Here is a 9,570-nt window from a genome sequence, read left to right on the forward strand (position 1 = left end):
CTGCCTGTTCTGCTCCCCACTCTTTGGTGAATCCTCTCACCCACCCTGGCCCCTGGCCTGTATCCCACTTCTTGTACGCATAAACAAATAAATCTTTAAATAAATAAATAAAAGGAACCTCTGGGTCACAAAAAAAGAAAAGAAAGCATCTAGGTAAACATTTTCAAAAAGAAATCAACTGCTAAGATACCTCCATGGAAGGGTGAATGAAACAGGTGCACATATGGAGTAGTAAAAATGTAACCCCAAAGTTACACAGACATGTAAATGACTGACAAACTCATTTTTAAAAAGATGTTTCCACAGAATTATAGAATTCATAATTTTAAATAGTTTACATAATGCCAAGAGGAAACAATTCAAGAAATGTTGGCAATTATTATTCTTACTATTATGGTAATGCTTTGAAATGATGGAACAGACACTAATTGGTAGGCTTAATTAGTCATTTTCCATCAGAATCAAAATTGGCCCCTCACTACCTTGAATAATAGGTATTACAAAGTGCTATACTTCAGAGGAATCAAAGTTAGATTCCTTGAGTTCTAAAGGAGACAGTAAGGATGAAATAATTTCTGCAAAAGAATTCACCTATTCTTTTCTGGTACAGAAATTCATATTTGTAGAGATCTTGCAATTCTGCCTTAAGCGCTATGACTTTTAGACTTGATGTGTTTTTGTCAGGTAGTCATGATCCATATATAATGGAAGTAAAACCAAGAAATGGGTGAGAATTCTGCAACAGAAAGTGAAAGGAGACAGAACAGGTTGAACATAAATGAGTTTCATTCAGGTCCTGAAAATTTTAAAAATACATGTATTTAGATAAAATTAAGACCGCCTGAAAAAAAAATAACTTGACTCCAATCCTGGAAAAAGGTAAATAGTCTAAATATCACTTAACCGTCTCTTAAATTTTCCAACAGCAAGACCTCAGTTTAATTTTTTCAAAGATTCACAGATAACAAAATGAAACATAAAATAGCAAGGGAAAAAAAAAAGGAAGAACTGAACACGTTTGACAACATGCTTCCTACTAGTCTCCAGCGTGGGTGGACTGGCGTTACTTGGAAGCAAGACCAAGCAAGCCACTCTGGACAGACATCTTAAATTAGCGATCAGACATCTTGCCTGATTTTACAGTTAGAACAGTATGCTTAAAGCCTTATATCTGAAAATGGCTTACCAAAAAAATGTGTACACAAAGATAATTCTGACTTTAAAGATATATAATCACAGTGTTAGCATTAAATTATACTTCCAGATGTAAACACTTATCAGGTTCACCTTCAAACTCAAAAAAAAAAAAAAAAAAAACAATATAGAAAGTCTTTAAGTTTTTTCTTAAACATTGGCTCAACCATTCACTTCTCTGTAGGAGAACACTTCACTGTATTGAAGTATCAACAGAGACTTACCACATCTGACCATTGCATTGTGAAGTTCAAAACTAGCTTTCAGCTTAGGAACAGTGAAGAACTGCCCTTCTGAAGATGTTTCTACACAATCATAATATACATTGAAACATATCCAGAAAATACAGATAATCATAAACAAGGAAATTGTAATTACCAAAATTTTGAAAACCAGAAATCAAATAGCTTGGTGCCCAGGATGCTTCTAAAATTGGTACACGGTAAGAAATTACTGATCCCAGTTTCTTTTCAAATGCAAATAATTAGGATTATTAAAGAGTTAGAACTGCATATAAGTCTATGTAAACACAAGCTTAGGCAGTTTAAATTTAGGAAAAAAAAAAAAAAAGAAAGAAAGGGGGCCTCCCTGGTGGCGCAGGGTTAAAGCACCACACTATGAAGCAATCCACAGCCTCTGCAGCATGAGTTCGATCCCCAGCCGGCCAGGAAGCAAACCACATGGCGCAGCAGACCTCTCCTGACTTGCCCGCTGCTCCCCTCAGCAGTGTACTTTGGTCAGTCTGCCTGTTCTGTTCCCACTCTGTCTTTGGTGAATCCTCTCACCCCCCCCACACCTCTGGCCTGTACCCCAGCTCTTGCATGCATAAATAAATAAATCTTTTTAAAAAAGGAAAAAGAGGGCCTCCCTGGTGGCGCAGCGGTTGAGCGCTGGGTTGCGAAGCTGCCCGCGGCCTCTGGGGCGCCGGTTCGATCCCCGGCTGCTCCCCAGCCACCGGAGGAGGGTCCCACATGGCGCGCAGACCTCTCCTGCCGCCCGCTGCTCCCCTCAGCAGTGTACTTCGGTCCTTCTGCCTGCTCTGCTCCCCGCTCTGGCTCTGGTGAATTCTCTCACCCTCCCGCGCCTCTGACTGTACCCAGTGCTTGTATAAACAAAACAAACAAACAAACAAATAAATAAATAAAAACATGCCTCTATTTAAAAAAAAAAAAAAGGAAAAAGAAATACATAACTGAAATTCTTCTTGTCTCAGAAAAAATTAACTCCAGAGAAGGAAATACGTATGGTGGAAAAAAAGGAAGAAAGTTGAAGGGCAAAAATTTAATTAACCATCTGAGATCTTTTTTCTAGTATTGTTATTTTTTCCAAAGTAAGAGGGATTCCACTTATAAAGGCTTTTACAAAAATAAAAATCATACTTTACCTTGGAGAAATCAAGAGTAATGTATAATCAACTTTCTTCAATATATGCACTCCTAAAAAAAGAGAGAACGTTTTCCATTGGGAATATACCCACAACCCCTCTTAAATTTTCCATAAATAATAGGGACAATTTTCTCAATGCAACTAATTTACACTGAAGCACATTACATGTAAGGAACGGCAAATTTTGTACTATTAGTTGCACCCCTTAATACATGTCATTGCAATTTCCAGAGTATCATTACCAGACAGCATCATCTTGTAAGATGGGAGGTGCTACCTGCCATCACTGGAAAGCAGTTCATAAACTCACAGCGGAATAAACGGGGTAAAGTGGCACTTAGATAGAGGCCAAGAAAGCACCAGAAGAGTTGGCCTTGTTTTAAAGTCAAGGATATGGTAACCAGGTGGAAAAGAATGAAAGCAGACTAAGAGCTGGGACAACGAAGGATAACTAGCAGTTACAAGTAATAACCGTGTTCCTGCTGCTTCCCACACATGACTACTATCAGATTTAATCCTCTGGGATAGGTACTTATCACTTTCATTTTACAGAAGTAGAAACAGGTTTAGAAAAGTCAAATAACTTACTGCCTAATCATCGAGCTATCATGCAGCAGAGAAGGAATTCAAAACTGGTTTGACTCCACAGCCCACACTCTTCACTCCCCCATGCTGCCTCTGGGTCTTCAGTATGCAGACCTCGGTTCCTGGTGAGCAATTTCCCTGTAGAGGGCTCTAGAAGGGAGCGACCCAACTGGAGGTAACCATCACATGCTGAGTAGCTTTTTTCATCCCCAACTACCTTTATAATTTTTCCCCATTTTTCCCTCACATGCACCTAACACACGAAGAGGAAGGGGGAAGAAGGGAAGATTTAAGTTGTTCTCTTATTCAGTCCACAAATCCTTACTTCCTTGTCTTGTGTTCAAGTTTCTGTCTTCACCTGAATCCCTATTTCCTTCTCCCAAATGCCTATTTCCAGTAACAGCTATGATTTAGCGCCCAGTTCAAATGTGAGTCCGGTTCAAATCTCCTCCACACAGCATTCCCGGATCTCCCACTCTCACTGAGCAGTGATATCTCCAATCTAAATTTTCTCGATCCTTTGTAACTGGTATCTCTATTAATAACTGATTACTTGGGGACCTCCCTGGTGGCACAGGGGTTAAGCACCACACTATGAAGCAATCTGAAGCCTCTGCAGCATGAGTTCAATCCCCGGCCAACCAGGGAACAACCCACATGGCGCAGCAGACGTCTCTTGTCTCGCCCGCTGCTCCCCTCAGCAGTGTATTTCAGTCAGTCTGCCTGTTCTGTTCCCTACTCTGTCTCTGGTAAATCCTTTCAAACCCCACCCCCCTGCATCTCTGGCCTGTACCCCAGCTCTTGTATGCATAAATAAATAAATCTTTAAAAAATAACTGATGACTCTGAGACAATTTTTTCAATTATCATTTCACAGATCACAATTATAAAGGAATGGGGGTACCTTTACAATAGAAATCTAGCAGACATTATCTTAGTCAAATCAGATTTTTATAAATAATGAAATTGACATCTTGTGCCTCTGATGTGATACCTTGAAAGAGATGTAAAATCACCTATGTTGCATTCAAACCAAAAATATTTAACCAGTATCTGATCATAAAGAAACATTCAAATAAATTGAAATTAAAGAACATTCTACAAAACAACTAGTCTGGATGATGAATGTCATGAGAGACCCAAAAAAAAAGATTGGAAAATCATCCTAGACTCAAGCAGGTAACTAAATGTAATGCAAGAGCCTTTTGATCTTGGATCAAACAAGCTAAGGACCATATTGAGACAACTGGAGAAATCTGGTCTGTATATTAAGCAATATTTATTATATTCATGTTAAATTTTTTGAGGGTGACAAATGAATTGCATCTGTGTAGAAGACAGTCAACATTCTTGGGAAATACATGCTAAAGTATTTTGATGGTATCTAAACCTAACTCACATATGGTTTGGCCAAAAAAAAAAAAAAGTGTCTCTTTGTGGTTAAAGCAAACTTGGTAAAATTTGATAGTTATCAAATCTAGGTGAAGAGTATATGGGTGTTTTGTAGCACTCTTGCAACTCAGAAGGCTTAAAATTTTTCAAAAATCCAAAAATTTCTGGATTAAAAAAATTAATAGGGAAATAGCACTCAAATTCTGCCTCCCAAAATTCAGGTTAATCTTGGCACAGTTGCTTCAAGTCTAAAAAAAAAAAATTCCAGCGATCATCACCTGTGTCACTAATTCCCATTCATACTGCCGTCTAGAAGTTGTGAAATTATGGGGTAGGGTGTACCACACTTTCAACTTCACTAAGTAATTCAAATATTTACTCTAAGGTAGCTATCCCAATTTAAACACTACCAGCAGTTTCTAAAATTATCATGTTCAACCACATCTTCACTATTATTTGATTCTATCAGACATAAAAAGTTTTTCTTGATCTGATATAAAGAATTCAGTGTCACTTAGCTCAATCTAGGATCACAAAGTAGAAGAGCCTCATTTAAAAAGACATTCACATTGTCTTAATATACAGACCATGTCCAAATCAGACCTCTTCAAAGCAGGGATTTGCAACATGGTATGTGCAGTGACCTCCTGGTGAGGCAAGGGGTTAAATCTCAGCACTATCAAGATATTCCCAGCCACTGCAACATGAGTTCAATCCCAGACCAGGGAGCTAACTCACATGGCGCAGCAGACCCCGCCTTGTCTCGCCCACTGCTCCCCTCAGCAGTGTATTTCAGTAGATCTGCCTGTTCTGCTCCTCATTCTGTCTCTGATGAAACCTCTCCCCCCTGCACCTCTGGCCTACACCCCAGTTCTTGTATGCACAAATAAATAAAAATAATTTTAAAAAAATGGTATGTTCAATTGAACTGTAGTCATCTCTTTCACAAAATACTTCACCTTTCCATACAGCCCCTTTATTTTTTCCAGCAAAAGTTTGCTGCAATAGCTTTCTATTATTGCTAATATTTTAGAGAAAAAAATAACTCACTCAAGATGTTGATAGGTGATTTACAAGCAGGTACAACTTTCAAATCCCCTAATATTCTGAACACATGAAGAATGATTTATCAGTGAGAAGTCTGGTGCCAAAATGAAACCAAACTATAAGAATTAAAAGAATTCCAAGGGCCCCCCTGGTGGCGCAAGGGGTTAAGCACAGCACTATGAAGCAATCCGCAGATTCTGCAGCACTAGTTCGATCCCCAGCTGGCCAGGGAGCCACCCACATGGCTCAGCAGACCTCTCCTGTCGCTCCCGCTGCTACCCTCAGCAGTGTATTTCAGTCAATCTGCCTATTTTGTTCCCCATTCTGCCTCTGGTGAATCCTCTCACCCCCCACCATCTCTGGCCTGTGCCCCAGCTCTTGTATGCATAAATAAATAAATCTTTTTTAAAATAAATAAAAAAATAAAAAGAATTCCAAGAAAATGCCTTACCAACTCTAAAATCTACATATTTGCTTCTATTTGAATATAAAACTGCAACAATAAGAAAATACACGTGAAGAGAGCTCCTGCTATTCTGCATGTAAGGATGGAAAAATTAAAACACCTCTCTCTAACAGCTAAACAACCTATATAATTTAAAGAAAACCAGCAGAGGCTTATGCAAGATCTTGGAGGGCTTCAATCACTAGGAACTAGGAAGTGCCTTAGTATAAAAACCTAAAGGCCAAAAAGTATTCACTTTCCTTTCTTCCTCAGATTATTTTGCAGATCCCTAGTACCCCGACTGAATTATCCACGACTTCTTCTATCTTTGAAAACTATTTCCTCATCCCAGTCAAATCTTTTATTTCCCTAATTACTAAATTCCCTCTTCCATGTACACAGCCATCATATCTGCCTTGTCTTCTTTCTTATCTAATGATTCAAATATTCTTCCAGGCAGACTTACCCAAAAAATTTATTCCTACTCCAGGAGTCCATCTCCATGGACTGCTCTGATGGTCTGATGAAGCCTATGAACTCCTTCTTAGATTGCTTTCAAATGTCTAATTAATATAGGAGATTACAAAGAAAACCAATTATACTGAACTATAAGAAAACACAGATATAGTTGTAATTATCCCATTAGAAAACAAAAACTTAACAGTGGGTCTAAGGACACCACAAATTCCAAGAAATAAGTATAAATATTTTGCGATATTTGCACCAACTGTAAATATGAATCAAAATTATCTGTAATTTTTATTGGCGACAAAGTCACAGGCACTAATCATTCTACTGTGGTTTGCTACCACATTCCTAACTGAAAGACATGACAAAGTGCAGTAATCAGGTAATCTGTGGTTCTACCCCCATTCTAGCTCAAGACCCCCGAATTCTACCCACCAACTGGTGAATTCCAGTTAAAAACTCTTTCCAGTTGAAAGCCTTGGTGCTCAAACTGACTTTTGTCACACATTTTAAAATAAAAACAGTAATTCCTCCTGCAACTGCACTCTCCTCTGTCCCTATCCCCGTGTCTCCCTAGTCTTAGGCTGCTTTACACACAGAACCTTGTTAATTTCCACGGCTCGCCTAGCCAGCATCCTTTAAATTCTGCCTGTCAATAAAAGATGAAATTGAAGGGGTGGGGTACCGGGAAGCAACCCACAGGCCCTCACTGGGACCTCCAGCAGCAGGTGGAAAGGTGCCAAATTCAGTACGTGTTTGCGGTAGGGGGGCTGGCCCCAGCCCTCGAGGCCGGCCTGTCAGGAGCGCCCCCGAGCTCCCCCGTCCCCCCGGCCGCGGCGCCCAGAAGCCCGTCCACTTCCTTCTCGCCCGCAGCCTCGGTTCCCCACCTGCCGATGGCTGCCTCGGGCTCCCCCTCCAAGCGGCCCCGAGGTGCTCGGTCCATGCCCATCCCATCCCCCACGCGCCCCCCTCCCCGCTCCGGGCCGCCCGGACCCCGCGCGCCGGCGCATCCCTCCCCGGCCTGGCGGAGCCTCCCGGCCGCCCTCCCGCGCCGGAGCGGCGGGCCCAGGGCCCGGGGTCAGCGGCCCCCGCGGCCCGGCTCAGGCCAGGCTGCGGCCCTAGGCCACGGCCGCCAGGCAGGCGCCGCGCGCTCGGCGCGGGGGGACGTGGCCGCGCGCTCACCTGGAGGGCCAGGCGGGGATGGGCACCGAGGCTCCCGCCGATCGCCGCTCGGCCGCGCACCGCCGCCGTCCTCGCCGCCAAGTGCCACCGCCGCCGCCGCCGGCGCCACTTGCTGTTGGCTGCCCTGCGTCCTGCGGCGGCGCCGCCGCCACGCCACTGCGCGTGCGCCGCGCCGCGGGGCCCCCTGGGAGTGGTAGTTCGGCCGCGGCCGCGGAGCCCCGCCCGCCCAGCGCGCCCAGCGGGGCGACCGCGGGCGCCTTCCGGGAGGTCGTCCTGCGCCCAAAGCCGGCGCTCGCTTCCGGGTGCCGGGCTGCGCGGGGAGGCGTCCTCCGAGCTGAAGCGGGTGGAGTCAGTCAAGTTGGAGCGTTCACGTTTCCCCTAACTGTCACTTGCCCGAGACGAAAATCTCTCTCCCACACTCAGGATGTTCTCTCTCTCTCTCTCTCTCTCTCTCTCTCACACACACACACACACACACACACACACACACACACACTCACACACACACTCAGCTTTCTGTTAGGTGTTGCCGATCGCCTTCAGTGGTCCCTGGATTGTGTTAACTGAGTTCCCACTCCTCATTTTTTCGACTTTTATTTATTCCAAACGACCACACTGATTTTGTTGTTGTTGTTTATTCAATTGTCAATTGAGCCAATAATAAGAACTTTTTAGGAAAACATTTCAGGTATATTCAAATGTCAAGTTAACCGAGCTGAACATTGGTGGAAACCTTCTGAGAGAAGCGTTAGACTTGGAAGACACCTTAAAAGTCGTTGGGATACCTTCCCGGCAGGGTTCCCCTCTTGTACACCCCCATAGAGATCTTCAACTTCTGCTTCAACCTTTCACGTTTCAGGGAGCTTTTACTACCTTAAGTAAGGCAGTCTGCTCCACAGCTCCAAATGTTAGAAAGTTCTGCCTCCTGCTGACCCGAAATCTAATTCCTTTTTACTTCCTTTCCTGCTAGTAGTTACACTGCCTGGAGCAATACAGAATGTTTTCCACTTGACAACCTTTCAAAAGATTGAAAACAATGATTATGTCCTCCAACACTGGGAGTCTCCAGGCAAGAAAGAAAAGAATAATCAGTTTCCCAGCTATTTCAAATATGAGTCAGCTGCCACACTGCTTTCCATTGAGTCATCCTCCTTGCTGGGTTGCCTTTAAAAATTGTCAAAAAGTGTTTCATATTAATTGCCTCATTTTATTACCACAATAGCATTCTATGGTAGGCTGATCAGGTGTTATTTTATTGCCATTCAACCAACTGGAGAATTAAATGTGATCAAAGATTAACAGCTTTGTTATAAGGCCTTGCTCAAAGCACTAGGGAAGTGGAAAAAGTAACACGATATAGTTTATAATGTATGGTAAAATAATACCCACTGACTAAGGATCATAAAAAGTAAGCTCTGAGATTCCCAGACAAACATTTCATCAAGTTGAGGGGTCACAACCTGAAGGAGGAGGTGTCACAGGAGTTACAGGATGACTAAATCTCAACAAGGACGATGTCATATAAGGACTGCTGAGGAAGAACCCAGCCTGAACAAAACATGTAAATGGATGCATTCCATAGTTTGTGCTGACTTAACACCAAGTACTCTAGCTGGGCTGGAGCACTCAGGCCAGGCAGGAGGGAAGGAAAGGACTCCAAAGGTTGCAAAATGTTCCTTTTTTTTAAAGATGTATTTATTTATGCATACAAGAACTGGAGTACAGGGCCTCCCTGGTGGCACAAGGGGGTAAGCACTGCACTATGAAGCAATCTGCAGCCTCTGCAGCACGAGTTCGAGCCCCCTGCTGGCCAGGGAGCAACTCACATGGCTCAGCAGACCTCTCCTGTCTCCCATGCTGCTCCCCTCAAC

At 43.1% G+C, this 9,570-nt stretch overlaps 1 protein-coding gene across 10 annotated transcripts in view; it reads right to left on the reverse strand.

The window, feature by feature from the left end:
* Positions 1-7,771, reverse strand: part of GAPVD1 (GTPase activating protein and VPS9 domains 1) — a 73,820-nt gene extending 66,049 nt beyond the window's left edge. For 5 of the 10 annotated variants that reach the window (XM_037494796.2, XM_037494797.2, XM_037494794.2 and 2 more), the window contains exons 1-3: positions 7,700-7,771; positions 3,169-3,315; positions 2,579-2,630 (exon numbers count right to left, since the gene is read on the reverse strand). The gene's annotated coding sequence lies outside the window, so the exon portion shown is untranslated. Of the gene's footprint in view, positions 1-591; positions 737-2,578; positions 2,631-3,168; positions 3,316-6,515; positions 6,634-7,404; positions 7,422-7,699 lie in introns of those variants that run through there. The other 5 variants (XM_054689662.1, XM_054689661.1, XM_037494790.2 and 2 more) reach the window with 5 other exon arrangements.
* Between the last annotated feature and the right edge of the window lie 1,799 nt (positions 7,772-9,570).

The sequence above is a fragment of the Talpa occidentalis genome, unplaced genomic scaffold (genome assembly GCF_014898055.3).
Source record: "Talpa occidentalis isolate TD23 unplaced genomic scaffold, MPIMG_talOcc4v2.1 talOcc4.7, whole genome shotgun sequence".
Classification (NCBI taxonomy): domain Eukaryota; kingdom Metazoa; phylum Chordata; class Mammalia; order Eulipotyphla; family Talpidae; genus Talpa; species Talpa occidentalis.